Source organism: Haematobia irritans, chromosome 4 (assembly GCF_050003625.1).
Source record: "Haematobia irritans isolate KBUSLIRL chromosome 4, ASM5000362v1, whole genome shotgun sequence".
Taxonomy (NCBI): Eukaryota; Metazoa; Arthropoda; class Insecta; order Diptera; family Muscidae; genus Haematobia; species Haematobia irritans.
Window position 1 is genome coordinate 126744747 of NC_134400.1, and position 22654 is coordinate 126767400.

The window sequence follows — 22654 nt, forward strand, 5'->3', positions numbered from 1 at the left end:
CGGCATTGTCTGAGAAAAAAATCACGATCCGGTTAGTATTTTGCAAAGCCACCAAAGACCGTCACCGTTGATGACTGGAAACGTGTTATATGGTCTGATGAAACAAAAATAAACCGTTTCTAATCCGATGGAAAATAATATTATTGGAAGCGACCTCGTGAAAGTCTTGAAAAATACCACGCTTCATGGTATGGGGATATTTTTATTGGTGGCAAAATTGGCCGCTGGTAAAAATTGTAGGAGTCATGAAAAAGGAAGACTACTTTGATATTTTGCTATCAAATTTGGAGGAGGTTTTCGCTTACCCTGAAGAGCAAGTAATTTTTCAACAAGATGGCGACCCTAAGCATTACACAAAAAGCACCAAAAATATCGATGAGCTCTGGAGCCGAGTTCAGCAGGAATGGTCGGATATTCAAAAGAATAATAGAAAACTTGGCAGAAAGTATGCCAAGGCGTGTAAAAACCGTAATTAAAAACAAAGGATTATGGACTAAATACTAAAATATTTGATTTAAATGTGTATGCATAAAGTGCAAAACAGAGTTCATCCAAGCTAACATGTAGTTTATTGTAATAAATTCAGTAGTATTAGTATATAATTTATGTGAATGTACATATTTGTTTGCCATGAAATAAAGTATAAATGAAGTAAATTTTGTAACAATTGGACTGAAGGATTTTTTTTATTAAATAAATAGTGCAGATGTGACAAACATGCACCCGGTTTTGCTCCGCACTGTATATAGGACCCAACAAATTTGAAGGATTTGAGATGGTATCGAAAATGTGGTTCCACAAATTGGTGCCGCCCGACTTTAGAATTTCCTTATTTGTTTCTTCATGTGCTATCAAAGTCCTTTAAAAATGTGTTAACTATAACTTAAATTTCCAAATTCAGACTCGATTTCAAATAGAAATTATGCTATGATTCAAGTAAAAACGTGTTTAAAATAGAGAGTAACGAGTAAACATATCGTATTTTTGAACGCTTTTAAAGATGATTTCATTAATTTTCAAGAACTTTGCAGAATTATTGGAGTCATGTTTCATGTAAAGATACCCATTTTTAAGTCTAACTATTAAGGCAAAACGATTTCAGTGAAAAGTTTGTCGACTTTTGGACAAGGAAAAAACTTTATATCAGAGAAATTCGTCTTCTATTAAAAGTAAAGTCCGCATACATGAAATTTTTTGCCTCACAACAATATTTTTTCAGTATTTACCTTTTTTCAGTGCTCTTGCTAATCCGTTTTCCACTTTTTTCTAGATAATGAAAATTTCTTATGAGTTTGTTGATAATGTATTTTTCGCCATTTTTGCTTTTACCAAATGTAAATGTCCCATATCTAAAATTTGTGTAAACGGCTTTCTGTGTTTCCAATGACAAAAGTGATGTTGTAAGTAGGCCGATAATATGCATAGAAGCTGGAAAAAAGGAGTCAACATGGAATATTGAAAATGAAAAAAAACCTTCTCAACGGAAACACGGTCCCATTAAATTTTGTTGTCTGTTAATGGTGGTCACTTGCCTATGTCCATTTCTGGCCATTAGAAATATTTTTCCATTCAAGCATAAATATTTTCGTTTCTTTTCAACTCGCCTTCTGCTTTTCTAAAATACCAAGTAAGAAATGAATATCTTCTGGAGTGTTAAACAAATACTCTACAGTTTACATAGACATAAGAAAATGGAATGAAATTTCCCTTTTTATTCTCGTTTAACACCAAAAACAAAGGAAGAACGGGGGTCATTGAAGAAATATCGAAAGCGTACAAACAGTAAAATGGTGTTACATATTTAATATGCTGTGATATTCCCTAAATGAAATTGGGAATAGGATGAAGGTCGGTCGTACTTACAGTAAAAGTTCATAACCAATGACTTTTTAAGTTGGACCATAATTTTATTTTCCTGCTGAAAAATAGCGGCTGTGTTGGAAATATATAGATTTAACCTTCAATTTGTGTTCGATATAATGCTAAGAGTTTCTCTCATCTGGGAAATAAGATCGCACCAGTGCAACTAATGGTATTTTAGATAAATCTCAATAAATTATGTAGGGTTTGAACCTTAAATACCCATCGTCATGAATCTTATGCAAGAAATTCCCCTGAAGACATCTTCTCCTTCTACCGGAATAGGGTGCACATTTGAACCTATGTGGCAATTTTGCTACGGATTTACAATGCTACAAAATCGCTTGACATGGATTCTATAGTATAGCAGTAAATCGTGAATACACAGAAAAAAACTATTGTCGTGAGGCCAAAGAGTTCATGTCCTTAACCCTTCGTTGCATGACATTTCATATATGCAATGTTAGTTTCTTGCCTGTCTAGCTCCTATTCTTTTACATATTTTACCATAATTTTTTTGTTATTCACATTTTGGAAGCCGCAAATTATATTTGATATGGATTTTAGCCAGTATCGTAACAATTTCATTTAAATAAAGCGAAATTAAAATAAGTGTTTTGAGTTTTTGTTACTACCAGGGCACTTAGCGACGAATATGAATATAAAAACGAATATTTGAATGATGATGGAGATTTAAACACAGAGTTTGATATAAATCGAGGTCGTAGAAGGAGCACAACTTGTAAGATAAGATTCGAGTTTATCCTTGGCCTACATCGTTAAAGAATCGTATGACATACAAGCTGCTAGGTTGCAATTGTTACACGTATATTCATCGTGATATATAAGTTAGATAGGTTCAAAATTTTTCTGCGGTGGTCTATCCGCTATCAATAATGTTGGTGCTAATTTAAGATGTTTCAAAGCTCCTCAAAGTGGTTCACATTATGGTGAAAGACAATTCGAACTCGGTTATAGAGCTCCATATCGAATCGAACTGCACTCGGTGATAAACAGAAGGTCAATATTGTGGTATCATAATTAACTGAAAAGTCTAGGTGAAAATTAAGTTTTGGGTCGCCCTTATACCTAACCTAAGTAAAAACAAGTAAGTAAAGTCTAAAGTCGGGCGGGGCCGACTATATTATACCCTTCACCATTATGTATACCAAAATTTGTGTTACCATATCTGATTTATATCTGAAACGATTTGGAGACAATTTTTTGTACTTCTACAAAATCGCTAGAATTAAAAATTAAATCGGCTAATACCCTGGGATGAAACACAATGTTAGTAAAAACAAGTAAGTAAAATCTAAAGTCGGGCGGGGCCGACTATATTATACCCTTCACCCCTATGTAGGCCAAAATTTGTGTTACCATCTCAACTACTTCACATTTGCTGGAAGCTATATAAAGGAGACAATTTTTTTACTTCTACAAAATCTCTAGAATTAAAATTTAAAACGGCTAACCCTATCCAGTTAATTGGAGGAAACTTCCATTGAAAATGGGTCTAAAATGTGTAACAGTCTACCATAATGTGTAACATGGTCTACCATTTGACTAAATTTGACTGTATACACGCAGAGAAGAAACATGATTGTCACAATCATATTCAAAGAGCAAAATAATATGATAGAAGCTATTTTTGCGGAGACCATGTAACATTTTCACCTGCAACCATGTTGGCTCAGTGAACATGGTTCTAAGAAAAATAAAATTGTCCTCATCTAAAATGTTATTATATTGATAAAAGGAATTTTGTTTCCATTAAAAGACAATGGTCACGATCTAAAATGTTATGGTATTCGTCAAAAATGTTTTTCTTCCAGTTAAAAGAACATGGTCACAACTTAAAATGTTTTGATCTTTATGAAAAAACTTGTTTCGTCGTCGACAAAACGACGCCACTTGAGAAAAGAAAACACAAAATTAACTTTATTTATTTGTTTTATTTATTTATAAATTAATTCATTGTTTATTTTTTATACCCTTCACCACTACTGTGGTACAGGGTATAATAAGTTTGTGCATTTGTATGTAACGCCAAGAAGGAAAAGTCTGAGACCCATCGTTTAGTATACCGATCGTCTTAGAATTAAATTCTGAGTCGATTTAGCGATGTCCGTCTGTCTGTCTGTCTGTCTGTCCGTCTGTCTGTCTGTCTGTTGATGTATTTTTGTGTTGAAAGTACAGCTCGCAGTTTTAGTCCGATTGTCCTAAAATTTGGTATGGGGTCCTGTTTCGGCTCAAAGACGATCCCTATTGATTTTGGAAAAATCGGTTCAGATTTAGATATAGCTGCCATATATATTTTTCACCGATCTGGTCATAATTGGCGTGTATATCAACCGATCTTCCTCAAATTCCGTACATCTCAATATTTTATGAGTCTCGAAAAACTTGCAAAATATCATCCAAATCGGTTCAGATTTAGATATAGCTCCCATATATAGCTTTCGCCCGATTTACACTCCTTTGTCCACAGAGGCCAAGTTTTTGCTCCGATTTAGATGAAATTTTGCACAGGGAGTAGAATTAGCATTATAGCTATGCGTGTCAAATTTGGTTGAAATCGGTTCAGATTTGGATATAGCTCCCATATATAGCTTTCGCCCGATTTACACTCATATGACCACAGAGGCTAATTTTTTGCTCCGATTTAGTTGAAATTTTGCACAGGGAGTAGAATTAGCATTGCAGCTATGCGTGCCAAATTTGATTGGAATCGGTTCAGATTTAGATATAGCTCCCATATATAGCTTTCGCCCGATTTACACTCATATGACCACAGAGGCAAATTTTTTGCTCCGATTTAGTTGAAATTTTGCACAGGGAGTAGAATTAGCATTGTTGCTATGCGTGCCAAATTTGGTTGAAATCGGTTCAGATTTAGATATAGCTCCCATATATATGTTTTTCTGATTTCGACAAAAATTGTCAAAATACCAACATTTTCCTTGTAAAATCGCCACTGCTTAGTCGAATAATTGAAAAAATGACCCTAATTTTCTTAAACTTCTTATACATATATATCGAGCGATAAATCATAAATAAACTTTTGCGAAATTTCCTTAAAATTGCTTCAGATTTAAACGTTTCCCATATTTTTATACCCTTCACCACTACTGTGGTACAGGGTATAATAAGTTTGTGCATTTGTATGTAACGCCAAGAAGGAGTAATCATAGACCAACCTTTTAGTATACGGATCGGCTTAGAATTAAATTCTGAGTCGATTTAGCGATGTCCGTCTGTCTGTCCGTCTGTCTGTCCGTCTGTCTGTCTGTCTGTCGGTCTGTCTGTTGATGTATTTTTGTGTGCAAAGTACAGCTCGCAGTTTTAGTCCGATTGTCCTAAAATTTGGTATGGGGTCCTGTTTCGGCTCAAAGACGATCCCTATTGATTTTGGAAAAAATCGGTTCAGATTTAGATATAGCTGCCATATATATTTTTCACCGATCTGGTCATAATTGGCGTGTATATCAACCGATCTTCCTCAAATTCCGTACATCCGAATATTTTATGAGTCTCGAAAAAACTTGCAAAATATCAGCAAAATCGGTTCAGATTTAGATATAGCTCCCATATATAGCTTTCGCCCGATTTACACTCATTTGCCCACAGAGGCCAATTTTTTGCTCCGATTTAGTTGAAATTTTGCATAGGGAGTAGAATTAGCGTTGTAACTATGCGTGCCAAATTTGCTTGAAATCGGTTCAGATTTGGATATATCTCCCATATAAATCTTTCGCCCGATTTACACTCATATGACCACAGAGGCCAATTTTTAACTCCGATTTAGTTGAAATTTTGCACAGGGAGTAGAATTAGCATTGTTGCAATGTGCGCCAAATTTGGTTGAAATCGGTTCAGATTTAGATATAGCTCCCATATATAGCTTTCGCCCGATTTACACTCATATGACCACAGAGGCCAATTTTTAACTCTGATTTAGTTGAAATTTTGCACAGGGAGTAAAATAAGCATTGTTGCTATGCGTGCCAAATTTGGTTGAAATCGGTTAAGATTTAGATATAGCTCCCATATATATGTTTTTCTGATTTCGACAAAAATGGTCAAAATACCAACATTTTCCTTGTAAAATCGCCACTGCTTAGTCGAAGAGTTGTAAAAATGACTCTAATTTTCCTAAACTTCTAATACATATATATCGAGCGATAAATCATAAATAAACTTTTTCGAAGTTTCCTTAAAATTGCTTCAGATTTAAACGTTTCCCATATTTTTATACCCTTCACCACTACTGTGGTACAGGGTATAATAAGTTTGTGCATTTGTATGTAACGCCAAGAAGGAGTAATCATAGACCAACCTTTTAGTATACGGATCGGCTTAGAATTAAATTCTGAGTCGATTTAGCGATGTCCGTCTGTCTGTCTGTCCGTCTGTCTGTCCGTCTGTCTGTCCGTCTGTCTGTCCGTCTGTCTGTCTGTCTGTCTGTCTGTTGATGTATTTTTGTGTGCAAAGTACAGCTCGCAGTTTTAGTCCGATTGTCCTAAAATTTGGTACAGGGTCCTGTTTCGGCTCAAAGACGATCCCTATTGATTTTGGAAAAAATCGGTTCAGATTTAGATATAGCTGCCATATATATTTGTCACCGATCAGGTCATAATTGGCATGTATATCAACCGATCTTCCTCAAATTCCGTACATCCGAATATTTTATCAGTCTCGAAAAACTTGCAAAATATCAGCAAAATCGGTTCAGATTTAGATATAGCTCCCATATATAGCTTTCGCCCGATTTACACTCATATGACCACAGAGGCCAATTTTTAACTCCGATTTAGTTGAAATTTTGCACAGGGAGTAGAATTAGCATTGTAGCCATGCGTGCCAAATTTGGTTGAAATCGGTTCAGATTTAGATATATCTCCCATATATACCTTTCGCCCGATTTACACTCATATGACCACAGAGGCCAATTTTTAACTCCGATTTAGTTGAAATTTTGCAAAGGGAGTAGAATTAGCATTGTTACTATGCGTGCCAAATTTGGTTGAAATCGGTTCAGATTTGGATATAGCTCCCATATATAGCTTTCGCCCGATTTACACTCATATGACCACAGAGGCTAATTTTTTGCTCCGATTTAGTTGAAATTTTGCACAGGGAGTAGAATTAGCATTGTAGCTATGCGTACCAAATTTGACCAACCTTTTAGTATACGGATCGGCTTAGAATTAAATTCTGAGTCGATTTAGCGATGTCCGTCTGTCTGTCTGTCTGTCCGTCTGTCTGTCCGTCTGTCTGTCTGTCCGTCTGTCTGTCTGTCCGTCTGTCTGTCCGTCTGTCTGTCCGTCTGTCTGTCTGTCTGTCTGTTGATGTATTTTTGTGTGCAAAGTACAGCTCGCAGTTTTAGTCCGATTGTCCTAAAATTTGGTACAGGGTCCTGTTTCGGCTCAAAGACGATCCCTATTGATTTTGGAAAAAATCGGTTCAGATTTAGATATAGCTGCCATATATATTTGTCACCGATCTGGTCATAATTGGCGTGTATATCAACCGATCTTCCTCAAATTCCGTACATCCGAATATTTTATGAGTCTCGAAAAACTTGCAAAATATCAGCAAAATCGGTTCAGATTTAGATATAGCTCCCATATATAGCTTTCGCCCGATTTACACTCATATGACCACAGAGGCCAATTTTTAACTCCGATTTAGTTGAAATTTTGCACAGGGAGTAGAATTAGCATTGTAGCCATGCGTGCCAAATTTGGTTGAAATCGGTTCAGATTTAGATATATCTCCCATATATACCTTTCGCCCGATTTACACTCATATGACCACAGAGGCCAATTTTTAACTCCGATTTAGTTGAAATTTTGCAAAGGGAGTAGAATTAGCATTGTTACTATGCGTGCCAAATTTGGTTGAAATCGGTTCAGATTTGGATATATCTCCCATATATAGCTTTCGCCCGATTTACACTCATATGACCACAGAGGCCGATTTTTAACTCCGATTTAGTTGAAATTTTGCACAGGGAGTAGAATTAGCATTGTAACTATGCGTGCCAAATTTGGTTGAAATCGGTTCAGATTTAGATATAGCTCCCATATATAGCTTTCGCCCGATTTACACTCATATGTCCACAGAGGCCAATTTTTAACTCCGATTTAGTTGAAATTTTGCACAGGGAGGAGAATTAGCATTGTTGCTATGCGTGCTAAATTTGGTTGAAATCGGTTCAGATTTAGATATAGCTCCCATATATATGTTTTTCTGATTTCGACAAAAATGGTCAAAATACCAACATTTTCCTTGTAAAATCGCCACTGCTTAGTCGAAAGGTTGTAAAAATGACTCTAATTTTCCTAAACTTCTAATACATATATATCGAGCGATAAATCATAAATAAACTTTTTTGAAGTTTCCTTAAAATTGCTTCAGATTTAAACGTTTCCCATATTTATACCCTTCTCCACTACTGTGGTACAGGGTATAATAAGTTTGTGCATTTGTATGTAACGCCAAGAAGGAAAAGTCTGAGACCCATCGTTTGGTATACCGATCGTCTTAGAATTAAATTCTGAGTCGATTTAGCGATGTCCGTCTGTCTGTCTGTCTGTCCGTCTGTCTGTCTGTTGATGTATTTTTGTGTGCAAAGTACAGCTCGCAGTTTTAGTCCGATTGTCCTAAAATTTGGTACGGGGTCCTGTTTCGGCTCAAAGACGATCCCTATTGATTTTGGAAAAAATCGGTTCAGATTTAGATATAGCTGCCATATATATTTTTCACCGATCTGGTCATAATTGGCGTGTATATCAACCGATCTTCCTCAAATTTCGTACATCTCAATATTTTATGAGTCTCGAAAAACTTGCAAAATATCATCCAAATCGGTTCAGATTTAGATATAGCTCCCATATATAGCTTTCGCCCGATTTACACTCCTTTGTCCACAGAGGCCAATTTTTTGCTCCGATTTAGATGAAATTTTGCACAGGGAGTAGAATTAGCATTATAGCTATGCGTGTCAAATTTGGTGGAAATCGGTTCAGATTTGGATATAGCTCCCATATATAGCTTTCGCCCGATTTACACTCATATGACCACAGAGGCTAATTTTTTGCTCCGATTTAGTTGAAATTTTGCACAGGGAGTAGAATTAGCATTGTTGCTATGCGTGCCAAATTTGATTGGAATCGGTTCAGATTTAGATATAGCTCCCATATATAGCTTTCGCCCGATTTACACTCATATGACCACAGAGGCAAATTTTTTGCTCTGATTTAGTTGAAATTTTGCACAGGGAGTAGAATTAGCATTGTTGCTATGCGTGCCAAATTTGGTTGAAATCGGTTCAGATTTAGATATAGCTCCCATATATATGTTTTTCTGATTTCGACAAAAATTGTCAAAATACCAACATTTTCCTTGTAAAATCGCCACTGCTTAGTCGAATAATTGAAAAAATGACCCTAATTTTCTTAAACTCCTTATACATATATATCGAGCGATAAATCATAAATAAACTTTTGCGAAATTTCCTTAAAATTGCTTCAGATTTATATGTTTCCCATATTTATACCCTTCACCACTACTGTGGTACAGGGTATAATAAGTTTGTGCATTTGTATGTAACGCCAAGAAGGAGTAATCATAGACCAACCTTTTAGTATACGGATCGGCTTAGAATTAAATTCTGAGTCGATTTGGCGATGTCCGTCTGTCTGTCTGTCCGTCTGTCTGTCCGTCTGTCTGTCCGTCTGTCTGTCTGTCTGTCTGTTGATGTATTTTTGTGTGCAAAGTACAGCTCGCAATTTTAGTCCGATTGTCCTAAAATTTAGTATAGGATCCTGTTTCGGCTCAAAGACGATCCCTATTGATTTTGGAAAACATCGGTTCAGATTTAGATATAGCTGCCATATATATTTTTCACCGATCTGGTCATAATTGGCGTGTATATAAACCGATCTTCCTCAAATTCCGTACATCCGAATATTTTATGAGTCTCGAAAAACTTGCAAAATATCAGCAAAATCGGTTCAGATTTAGATATAGCTCCCATATATAGCTTTCGCCCGATTTACACTCATTTGCCCACAGAGGCCAATTTTTTGCTCCGATTTAGTTGAAATTTTGCATAGGGAGTAGAATTAGCGTTGTAACTATGCGTGCCAAATTTGCTTGAAATCGGTTCAGATTTGGATATATCTCCCATATAAATCTTTCGCCCGATTTACACTCATATGACCACAGAGGCCAATTTTTAACTCCGATTTAGTTGAAATTTTGCACAGGGAGTAGAATTAGCATTGTTGCAATGCTCGCCAAATTTGTTTGAAATCGGTTCAGATTTAGATATAGCTCCCATATATAGCTTTCGCCCAATTTACACTCATATGACCACAGAGGCCAATTTTTAACTCTGATTTAGTTGAAATTTTGCACAAGGAGTAAAATAAGCATTGTTGCTATGCGTGCCAAATTTGGTTGAAATCGGATAAGATTTAGATATAGCTCCCATATATATGTTTTTCTGATTTCGACAAAAATGGTCAAAATACAACATTTTCCTTGTAAAATCGCCACTGCTTAGTCGAAAAGTTCTAAAAAGGACTCTAATTTTCCTAAACTTCTAACACATATATATCGAGCGATAAATCATAAATAAACTTTTTCGAAGTTTCCTTAAAATTGCTTCAGATTTAAACGTTTCCCATATTTTTTATACCCTTCACCACTACTGTGGTACAGGGTATAATAAGTTTGTGCATTTGTATGTAACGCCAAGAAGGAGTAATCATAGACCAACCTTTTAGTATACGGATCGGCTTAGAATTAAATTCTGAGTCGATTTAGCGATGTCCGTCTGTCTGTCTGTCTGTCTGTCCGTCTGTCTGTCCGTCTGTCTGTCTGTCTGTCGGTCTGTCTGTTGATGTATTTTTGTGTGCAAAGTACAGCTCGCAGTTTTAGTCCGATTGTCCTAAAATTTAGTATAGGATCCTGTTTCGGCTCAAAGACGATCCCTATTGATTTTGGAAAAAATCGGTTCAGATTTAGATATAGCTGCCATATATATTTTTCACCGATCTGGTCATAATTGGCGTGTATATCAACCGATCTTCCTCAAATTCCGTACATCCGAATATTTTATGAGTCTCGAAAAAACTTGCAAAATATCAGCAAAATCGGTTCAGATTTAGATATAGCTCCCATATATAGCTTTCGCCCGATTTACACTCATTTGCCCACAGAGGCCAATTTTTTGCTCCGATTTAGTTGAAATTTTGCATAGGGAGTAGAATTAGCGTTGTAACTATGCGTGCCAAATTTGCTTGAAATCGGTTCAGATTTGGATATATCTCCCATATAAATCTTTCGCCCGATTTACACTCATATGACCACAGAGGCCAATTTTTAACTCCGATTTAGTTGAAATTTTGCACAGGGAGTAGAATTAGCATTGTTGCAATGTGCGCCAAATTTGGTTGAAATCGGTTCAGATTTAGATATAGCTCCCATATATAGCTTTCGCCCGATTTACACTCATATGGCCACAGAGGCCAATTTTTATACCCTTCACCACTACTGTGGTACAGGGTATAATAAGTTTGTGCATTTGTATGTAACGCCAAGAAGGAGTAATCATAGACCAACCTTTTAGTATACGGATCGGCTTAGAATTAAATTCTGAGTCGATTTAGCGATGTCCGTCTGTCTGTCTGTCCGTCTGTCTGTCCGTCTGTCTGTCCGTCTGTCTGTCCGTCTGTCTGTCTGTCTGTCTGTCTGTCTGTTGATGTATTTTTGTGTGCAAAGTACAGCTCGCAGTTTTAGTCCGATTGTCCTAAAATTTGGTACAGGGTCCTGTTTCGGCTCAAAGACGATCCCTATTGATTTTGGAAAAAATCGGTTCAGATTTAGATATAGCTGCCATATATATTTGTCACCGATCAGGTCATAATTGGCATGTATATCAACCGATCTTCCTCAAATTCCGTACATCCGAATATTTTATCAGTCTCGAAAAACTTGCAAAATATCAGCAAAATCGGTTCAGATTTAGATATAGCTCCCATATATAGCTTTCGCCCGATTTACACTCATATGACCACAGAGGCCAATTTTTAACTCCGATTTAGTTGAAATTTTGCACAGGGAGTAGAATTAGCATTGTAGCCATGCGTGCCAAATTTGGTTGAAATCGGTTCAGATTTAGATATATCTCCCATATATACCTTTCGCCCGATTTACACTCATATGACCATTGTTACTATGCGTGCCAAATTTGGTTGAAATCGGTTCAGATTTGGATATAGCTCCCATATATAGCTTTCGCCCGATTTACACTCATATGACCACAGAGGCTAATTTTTTGCTCCGATTTAGTTGAAATTTTGCACAGGGAGTAGAATTAGCATTGTAGCTATGCGTACCAAATTTGACCAACCTTTTAGTATACGGATCGGCTTAGAATTAAATTCTGAGTCGATTTAGCGATGTCCGTCTGTCTGTCTGTCTGTCCGTCTGTCTGTCCGTCTGTCTGTCTGTCCGTCTGTCTGTCTGTCCGTCTGTCTGTCCGTCTGTCTGTCCGTCTGTCTGTCTGTCTGTCTGTCTGTCTGTTGATGTATTTTTGTGTGCAAAGTACAGCTCGCAGTTTTAGTCCGATTGTCCTAAAATTTGGTACAGGGTCCTGTTTCGGCTCAAAGACGATCCCTATTGATTTTGGAAAAAATCGGTTCAGATTTAGATATAGCTGCCATATATATTTGTCACCGATCTGGTCATAATTGGCGTGTATATCAACCGATCTTCCTCAAATTCCGTACATCCGAATATTTTATGAGTCTCGAAAAACTTGCAAAATATCAGCAAAATCGGTTCAGATTTAGATATAGCTCCCATATATAGCTTTCGCCCGATTTACACTCATATGACCACAGAGGCCAATTTTTAACTCCGATTTAGTTGAAATTTTGCACAGGGAGTAGAATTAGCATTGTAGCCATGCGTGCCAAATTTGGTTGAAATCGGTTCAGATTTAGATATATCTCCCATATATACCTTTCGCCCGATTTACACTCATATGACCACAGAGGCCAATTTTTAACTCCGATTTAGTTGAAATTTTGCAAAGGGAGTAGAATTAGCATTGTTACTATGCGTGCCAAATTTGGTTGAAATCGGTTCAGATTTGGATATATCTCCCATATATAGCTTTCGCCCGATTTACACTCATATGACCACAGAGGCCGATTTTTAACTCCGATTTAGTTGAAATTTTGCACAGGGAGTAGAATTAGCATTGTAACTATGCGTGCCAAATTTGGTTGAAATCGGTTCAGATTTAGATATAGCTCCCATATATAGCTTTCGCCCGATTTACACTCATATGTCCACAGAGGCCAATTTTTAACTCCGATTTAGTTGAAATTTTGCACAGGGAGGAGAATTAGCATTGTTGCTATGCGTGCTAAATTTGGTTGAAATCGGTTCAGATTTAGATATAGCTCCCATATATATGTTTTTCTGATTTCGACAAAAATGGTCAAAATACCAACATTTTCCTTGTAAAATCGCCACTGCTTAGTCGAAAGGTTGTAAAAATGACTCTAATTTTCCTAAACTTCTAATACATATATATCGAGCGATAAATCATAAATAAACTTTTTTGAAGTTTCCTTAAAATTGCTTCAGATTTAAACGTTTCCCATATTTATACCCTTCTCCACTACTGTGGTACAGGGTATAATAAGTTTGTGCATTTGTATGTAACGCCAAGAAGGAAAAGTCTGAGACCCATCGTTTGGTATACCGATCGTCTTAGAATTAAATTCTGAGTCGATTTAGCGATGTCCGTCTGTCTGTCTGTCTGTCCGTCTGTCTGTCTGTTGATGTATTTTTGTGTGCAAAGTACAGCTCGCAGTTTTAGTCCGATTGTCCTAAAATTTGGTACGGGGTCCTGTTTCGGCTCAAAGACGATCCCTATTGATTTTGGAAAAAATCGGTTCAGATTTAGATATAGCTGCCATATATATTTTTCACCGATCTGGTCATAATTGGCGTGTATATCAACCGATCTTCCTCAAATTTCGTACATCTCAATATTTTATGAGTCTCGAAAAACTTGCAAAATATCATCCAAATCGGTTCAGATTTAGATATAGCTCCCATATATAGCTTTCGCCCGATTTACACTCCTTTGTCCACAGAGGCCAATTTTTTGCTCCGATTTAGATGAAATTTTGCACAGGGAGTAGAATTAGCATTATAGCTATGCGTGTCAAATTTGGTGGAAATCGGTTCAGATTTGGATATAGCTCCCATATATAGCTTTCGCCCGATTTACACTCATATGACCACAGAGGCTAATTTTTTGCTCCGATTTAGTTGAAATTTTGCACAGGGAGTAGAATTAGCATTGTTGCTATGCGTGCCAAATTTGATTGGAATCGGTTCAGATTTAGATATAGCTCCCATATATAGCTTTCGCCCGATTTACACTCATATGACCACAGAGGCAAATTTTTTGCTCTGATTTAGTTGAAATTTTGCACAGGGAGTAGAATTAGCATTGTTGCTATGCGTGCCAAATTTGGTTGAAATCGGTTCAGATTTAGATATAGCTCCCATATATATGTTTTTCTGATTTCGACAAAAATTGTCAAAATACCAACATTTTCCTTGTAAAATCGCCACTGCTTAGTCGAATAATTGAAAAAATGACCCTAATTTTCTTAAACTCCTTATACATATATATCGAGCGATAAATCATAAATAAACTTTTGCGAAATTTCCTTAAAATTGCTTCAGATTTATATGTTTCCCATATTTATACCCTTCACCACTACTGTGGTACAGGGTATAATAAGTTTGTGCATTTGTATGTAACGCCAAGAAGGAGTAATCATAGACCAACCTTTTAGTATACGGATCGGCTTAGAATTAAATTCTGAGTCGATTTGGCGATGTCCGTCTGTCTGTCTGTCCGTCTGTCTGTCCGTCTGTCTGTCCGTCTGTCTGTCCGTCTGTCTGTCTGTCTGTCTGTTGATGTATTTTTGTGTGCAAAGTACAGCTCGCAATTTTAGTCCGATTGTCCTAAAATTTAGTATAGGATCCTGTTTCGGCTCAAAGACGATCCCTATTGATTTTGGAAAACATCGGTTCAGATTTAGATATAGCTGCCATATATATTTTTCACCGATCTGGTCATAATTGGCGTGTATATAAACCGATCTTCCTCAAATTCCGTACATCCGAATATTTTATGAGTCTCGAAAAACTTGCAAAATATCAGCAAAATCGGTTCAGATTTAGATATAGCTCCCATATATAGCTTTCGCCCGATTTACACTCATTTGCCCACAGAGGCCAATTTTTTGCTCCGATTTAGTTGAAATTTTGCATAGGGAGTAGAATTAGCGTTGTAACTATGCGTGCCAAATTTGCTTGAAATCGGTTCAGATTTGGATATATCTCCCATATAAATCTTTCGCCCGATTTACACTCATATGACCACAGAGGCCAATTTTTAACTCCGATTTAGTTGAAATTTTGCACAGGGAGTAGAATTAGCATTGTTGCAATGCTCGCCAAATTTGTTTGAAATCGGTTCAGATTTAGATATAGCTCCCATATATAGCTTTCGCCCAATTTACACTCATATGACCACAGAGGCCAATTTTTAACTCTGATTTAGTTGAAATTTTGCACAAGGAGTAAAATAAGCATTGTTGCTATGCGTGCCAAATTTGGTTGAAATCGGTTAAGATTTAGATATAGCTCCCATATATATGTTTTTCTGATTTCGACAAAAATGGTCAAAATACAACATTTTCCTTGTAAAATCGCCACTGCTTAGTCGAAAAGTTCTAAAAAGGACTCTAATTTTCCTAAACTTCTAACACATATATATCGAGCGATAAATCATAAATAAACTTTTTCGAAGTTTCCTTAAAATTGCTTCAGATTTAAACGTTTCCCATATTTTTTATACCCTTCACCACTACTGTGGTACAGGGTATAATAAGTTTGTGCATTTGTATGTAACGCCAAGAAGGAGTAATCATAGACCAACCTTTTAGTATACGGATCGGCTTAGAATTAAATTCTGAGTCGATTTAGCGATGTCCGTCTGTCTGTCTGTCTGTCCGTCTGTCTGTCCGTCTGTCTGTCTGTCTGTCGGTCTGTCTGTTGATGTATTTTTGTGTGCAAAGTACAGCTCGCAGTTTTAGTCCGATTGTCCTAAAATTTAGTATAGGATCCTGTTTCGGCTCAAAGACGATCCCTATTGATTTTGGAAAAAATCGGTTCAGATTTAGATATAGCTGCCATATATATTTTTCACCGATCTGGTCATAATTGGCGTGTATATCAACCGATCTTCCTCAAATTCCGTACATCCGAATATTTTATGAGTCTCGAAAAAACTTGCAAAATATCAGCAAAATCGGTTCAGATTTAGATATAGCTCCCATATATAGCTTTCGCCCGATTTACACTCATTTGCCCACAGAGGCCAATTTTTTGCTCCGATTTAGTTGAAATTTTGCATAGGGAGTAGAATTAGCGTTGTAACTATGCGTGCCAAATTTGCTTGAAATCGGTTCAGATTTGGATATATCTCCCATATAAATCTTTCGCCCGATTTACACTCATATGACCACAGAGGCCAATTTTTAACTCCGATTTAGTTGAAATTTTGCACAGGGAGTAGAATTAGCATTGTTGCAATGTGCGCCAAATTTGGTTGAAATCGGTTCAGATTTAGATATAGCTCCCATATATAGCTTTCGCCCGATTTACACTCATATGGCCACAGAGGCCAATTTTTAACTCTGATTTAGTTGAAATTTTGGACAGGGAGTAAAATAAGCATTGTTGCTATGCGTGCCAAATTTGGTTGAAATCGGTTAAGATTTAGATATAGCTCCCATATATATGTTTTTCTGATTTCGACAAAAATGGTCAAAATACCAACATTTTCCTTGTAAAATCGCCACTGCTTAGTCGAAGAGTTGTAAAAATGACTCTAATTTTCCTAAACTTCTAATACATATATATCGAGCGATAAATCATAAATAAACTTTTTCGAAGTTTCCTTAAAATTGCTTCAGATTTAAACGTTTCCCATATTTTTATACCCTTCACCACTACTGTGGTACAGGGTATAATAAGTTTGTGCATTTGTATGTAACGCCAAGAAGGAGTAATCATAGACCAACCTTTTAGTATACGGATCGGCTTAGAATTAAATTCTGAGTCGATTTAGCGATGTCCGTCTGTCTGTCTGTCCGTCTGTCTGTCCGTCTGTCTGTCCGTCTGTCTGTCTGTCTGTCGGTCTGTCTGTTGATGTATTTTTGTGTGCAAAGTACAGCTCGCAGTTTTAGTCCGATTGTCCTAAAATATAGTATAGGATCCTGTTTCGGCTCAAAGACGATCCCTATTGATTTTGGAAAAAATCGGTTCAGATTTAGATATAGCTGCCATATATATTTTTCACCGATCTGGTCATAATTGGCGTGTATATCAACCGATCTTCCTCAAATTCCGTACATCCGAATATTTTATGAGTCTCGAAAAAACTTGCAAAATATCAGCAAAATCGGTTCAGATTTAGATATAGCTCCCATATATAGCTTTCGCCCGATTTACACTCATTTGCCCACAGAGGCCAATTTTTTGCTCCGATTTAGTTGAAATTTTGCATAGGGAGTAGAATTAGCGTTGTAACTATGCGTGCCAAATTTGCTTGAAATCGGTTCAGATTTGGATATATCTCCCATATAAATCTTTCGCCCGATTTACACTCATATGACCACAGAGGCCAATTTTTAACTCCGATTTAGTTGAAATTTTGCACAGGGAGTAGAATTAGCATTGTTGCAATGTGCGCCAAATTTGGTTGAAATCGGTTCAGATTTAGATATAGCTCCCATATATAGCTTTCGCCCGATTTACACTCATATGACCACAGAGGCCAATTTTTATACCCTTCACCACTACTGTGGTACAGGGTATAATAAGTTTGTGCATTTGTATGTAACGCCAAGAAGGAGTAATCATAGACCAACCTTTTAGTATACGGATCGGCTTAGAATTAAATTCTGAGTCGATTTAGCGATGTCCGTCTGTCTGTCTGTCCGTCTGTCTGTCCGTCTGTCTGTCCGTCTGTCTGTCCGTCTGTCTGTCTGTCTGTCTGTCTGTCTGTTGATGTATTTTTGTGTGCAAAGTACAGCTCGCAGTTTTAGTCCGATTGTCCTAAAATTTAGTATAGGATCCTGTTTCGGCTCAAAGACGATCCCTATTGATTTTGGAAAAAATCGGTTCAGATTTAGATATAGCTGCCATATATATTTTTCACCGATCTGGTCATAATTGGCGTGTATATAAACCGATCTTCCTCAAATTCCGTACATCCGAATATTTTATGCATCTCGAAAAACTTGCAAAATATCAGCAAAATCGGTTCAGATTTAGATATAGCTCCCATATATAGCTTTCGCCCGATTTACACTCATTTGCCCACAGAGGCCAATTTTTTGCTCCGATTTAGTTGAAATTTTGCATAGGGAGTAGAATTAGCATTGTAACTATGCGTGCCAAATTTGCTTGAAATCGGTTCAGATTTGGATATATCTATATCTTTGGATATATAAATCTTTCGCCCGATTTACACTCATATGACCACAGAGGCCAATTTTTAACTCCGATTTAGTTGAAATTTTGCACAGGGTGTAGAATTAGCATTGTTGCAATGCGCGCCAAATTTGGTTGAAATAGGTTCAGTTTTAGATATAGCTCCCATATATAGCTTTCGCCCAATTTACACTCATATGACCACAGAGGCCAATTTTTAACTCTGATTTAGTTGAAATTTTGCACAGGGAGTAAAATAAGCATTGTTGCTATGCGTGCCAAATTTGGTTGAAATCGGTTAAGATTTAGATATAGCTCCCATATATATGTTTTTCTGATTTCGACAAAAATTGTCAAAATACCAACATTTTCCTTGTAAAATCGCCACTGCTTAGTCGAAAAGTTCTAAAAAGGACTCGAATTTTCCTAAACTTCTAACACATATATATCGAGCGATAAATCATAAATAAACTTTTTCGAAGTTTCCTTAAAATTGCTTCAGATTTAAACGTTTCCCATATTTTTTATACCCTTCACCACTACTGTGGTACAGGGTATAATAAGTTTGTGCATTTGTATGTAACGCCAAGAAGGAGTAATCATAGACCAACCTTTTAGTATACGGATCGGCTTAGAATTAAATTCTGAGTCGATTTAGCGATGTCCGTCTGTCTGTCCGTCTGTCCGTCTGTCTGTCCGTCTGTCTGTCTGTCTGTTGATGTATTTTTGTGTGCAAAGTACAGCTCGCAGTTTTAGTCCGATTGTCCTAAAATTGTCCTGTTTCGGCTCAAAGACGATCCCTATTGATTTTGGAAAAAATCGGTTCAGATTTAGATATAGCTGCCATATATATTTTTCACCGATCTGGTCATAACTGGCGTGTATATCAACCGATCTTCCTCAAATTCCGTACATCCGAATATTTTATGAGTCTCGAAAAAACTTGCAAAATATCAGCAAAATCGGTTCAGATTTAGATATAGCTCCCATATATAGCTTTCGCCCGATTTACACTCATTTGCCCACAGAGGCCAATTTTTTGCTCCGATTTAGTTGAAATTTTGCATAGGGAGTAGAATTAGCGTTGTAACTATGCGTGCCAAATTTGCTTGAAATCGGTTCAGATTTGGATATATCTCCCATATAAATCTTTCGCCCGATTTACACTCATATGACCACAGAGGCCAATTTTTAACTCCGATTTAGTTGAAATTTTGCACAGGGAGTAGAATTAGCATTGTTGCAATGTGCGCCAAATTTGGTTGAAATCGGTTCAGATTTAGATATAGCTCCCATATATAGCTTTCGCCCGATTTACACTCATATGACCACAGAGGCCAATTTTTATACCCTTCACCACTACTGTGGTACAGGGTATAATAAGTTTGTGCATTTGTATGTAACGCCAAGAAGGAGTAATCATAGACCAACCTTTTAGTATACGGATCGGCTTAGAATTAAATTCTGAGTCGATTTAGCGATGTCCGTCTGTCTGTCTGTCTGTCCGTCTGTCTGTCCGTCTGTCTGTCCGTCTGTCTGTCTGTCTGTCTGTCTGTTGATGTATTTTTGTGTGCAAAGTACAGCTCGCAGTTTTAGTCCGATTGTCCTAAAATTTAGTATAGGATCCTGTTTCGGCTCAAAGACGATCCCTATTGATTTTGGAAAAAATCGGTTCAGATTTAGATATAGCTGCCATATATATTTTTCACCGATCTGGTCATAATTGGCGTGTATATAAACCGATCTTCCTCAAATTCCGTACATCCGAATATTTTATGAATCTTGAAAAACTTGCAAAATATCAGCAAAATCGGTTCAGATTTAGATATAGCTCCCATATATAGATTTCGCCCGATTTACACTCATTTGCCCACAGAGGCCAATTTTTTGCTCCGATTTAGTTGAAATTTTGCATAGGGAGTAGAATTAACATTGTAACTATGCGTGCCAAATTTGCTTGAAATCGGTTCAGATTTGGATATATCTCCCATATAAATCTTTCGCCCGATTTACACTCATATGACCACAGAGGCCAATTTTTAACTCCGATTTAGTTGAAATTTTGCACAGGGTGTAGAATTAGCATTGTTGCAATGCGCGCCAAATTTGGTTGAAATAGGTTCAGATTTAGATATAGCTCCCATATATAGCTTTCGCCCAATTTACACTCATATGACCACAGAGGCCAATTTTTAACTCTGATTTAGTTGAAATTTTGCACAGGGAGTAAAATAAGCATTGTTGCTATGCGTGCCAAATTTGGTTGAAATCGGTTAAGATTTAGATATAGCTCCCATATATATGTTTTTCTGATTTCGACAAAAATTGTCAAAATACCAACATTTTCCTTGTAAAATCGCCACTGCTTAGTCGAAAAGTTCTAAAAAGGACTCTAATTTTCCTAAACTTCTAACACATATATATCGAGCGATAAATCATAAATAAACTTTTTCGAAGTTTCCTTAAAATTGCTTCAGATTTAAACGTTTCCCATATTTTTTATACCCTTCACCACTACTGTGGTACAGGGTATAATAAGTTTGTGCATTTGTATGTAACGCCAAGAAGGAGTAATCATAGACCAACCTTTTAGTATACGGATCGGCTTAGAATTAAATTCTGAGTCGATTTAGCGATGTCCGTCTGTCTGTCCGTCTGTCTGTCCGTCTGTCTGTCCGTCTGTCCGTCTGTCTGTCCGTCTGTCTGTCTGTCTGTCTGTTGATGTATTTTTGTGTGCAAAGTACAGCTCGCAGTTTTAGTCCGATTGTCCTAAAATTGTCCTGTTTCGGCTCAAAGACGATCCCTATTGATTTTGGAAAAAATCGGTTCAGATTTAGATATAGCTGCCATATATATTTTTCACCGATCTGGTCATAATTGGCGTGTATATCAACCGATCTTCCTCAAATTCCGTACATCCGAATATTTTATGAGTCTCGAAAAAACTTGCAAAATATCAGCAAAATCGGTTCAGATTTAGATATAGCTCCCATATATAGCTTTCGCCCGATTTACACTCATTTGCCACAGAGGCCAATTTTTTGCTCCGATTTAGTTGAAATTTTGCATAGGGAGTAGAATTAGCGTTGTAACTATGCGTGCCAAATTTGCTTGAAATCGGTTCAGATTTGGATATATCTCCCATATAAATCTTTCGCCCGATTTACACTCATATGACCACAGAGGCCAATTTTTAACTCCGATTTAGTTGAAATTTTGCACAGGGAGTAGAATTAGCATTGTTGCAATGTGCGCCAAATTTGGTTGAAATCGGTTCAGATTTAGATATAGCTCCCATATATAGCTTTCGCCCGATTTACACTCATATGACCACAGAGGCCAATTTTTAACTCTGATTTAGTTGAAATTTTGCACAGGGAGTAAAATAAGCATTGTTGCTATGCGTGCCAAATTTGGTTGAAATCGGTTAAGATTTAGATATAGCTCCCATATATATGTTTTTCTGATTTCGACAAAAATGGTCAAAATACCAACATTTTCCTTGTAAAATCGCCACTGCTTAGTCGAAGAGTTGTAAAAATGACTCTAATTTTCCTAAACTTCTAATACATATATATCGAGCGATAAATCATAAATAAACTTTTTCGATGTTTCCTTAAAATTGCTTCAGATTTAAACGTTTCCCATATTTTTATACCCTTCACCACTACTGTGGTACAGGGTATAATAAGTTTGTGCATTTGTATGTAACGCCAAGAAGGAGTAATCATAGACCAACCTTTTAGTATACGGATCGGCTTAGAATTAAATTCTGAGTCGATTTAGCGATGTCCGTCTGTCTGTCTGTCCGTCTGTCTGTCCGTCTGTCTGTCCGTCTGTCTGTCCGTCTGTCTGTCTGTCTGTCTGTCTGTCTGTTGATGTATTTTTGTGTGCAAAGTACAGCTCGCAGTTTTAGTCCGATTGTCCTAAAATTTAGTATAGGATCCTGTTTCGGCTCAAAGACGATCCCTATTGATTTTGGAAAAAATCGGTTCAGATTTAGATATAGCTGCCATATATATTTTTCACCGATCTGGTCATAATTGGCGTGTATATAAACCGATCTTCCTCAAATTCCGTACATCCGAATATTTTATGCATCTCGAAAAACTTGCAAAATATCAGCAAAATCGGTTCAGATTTAGATATAGCTCCCATATATAGCTTTCGCCCGATTTAC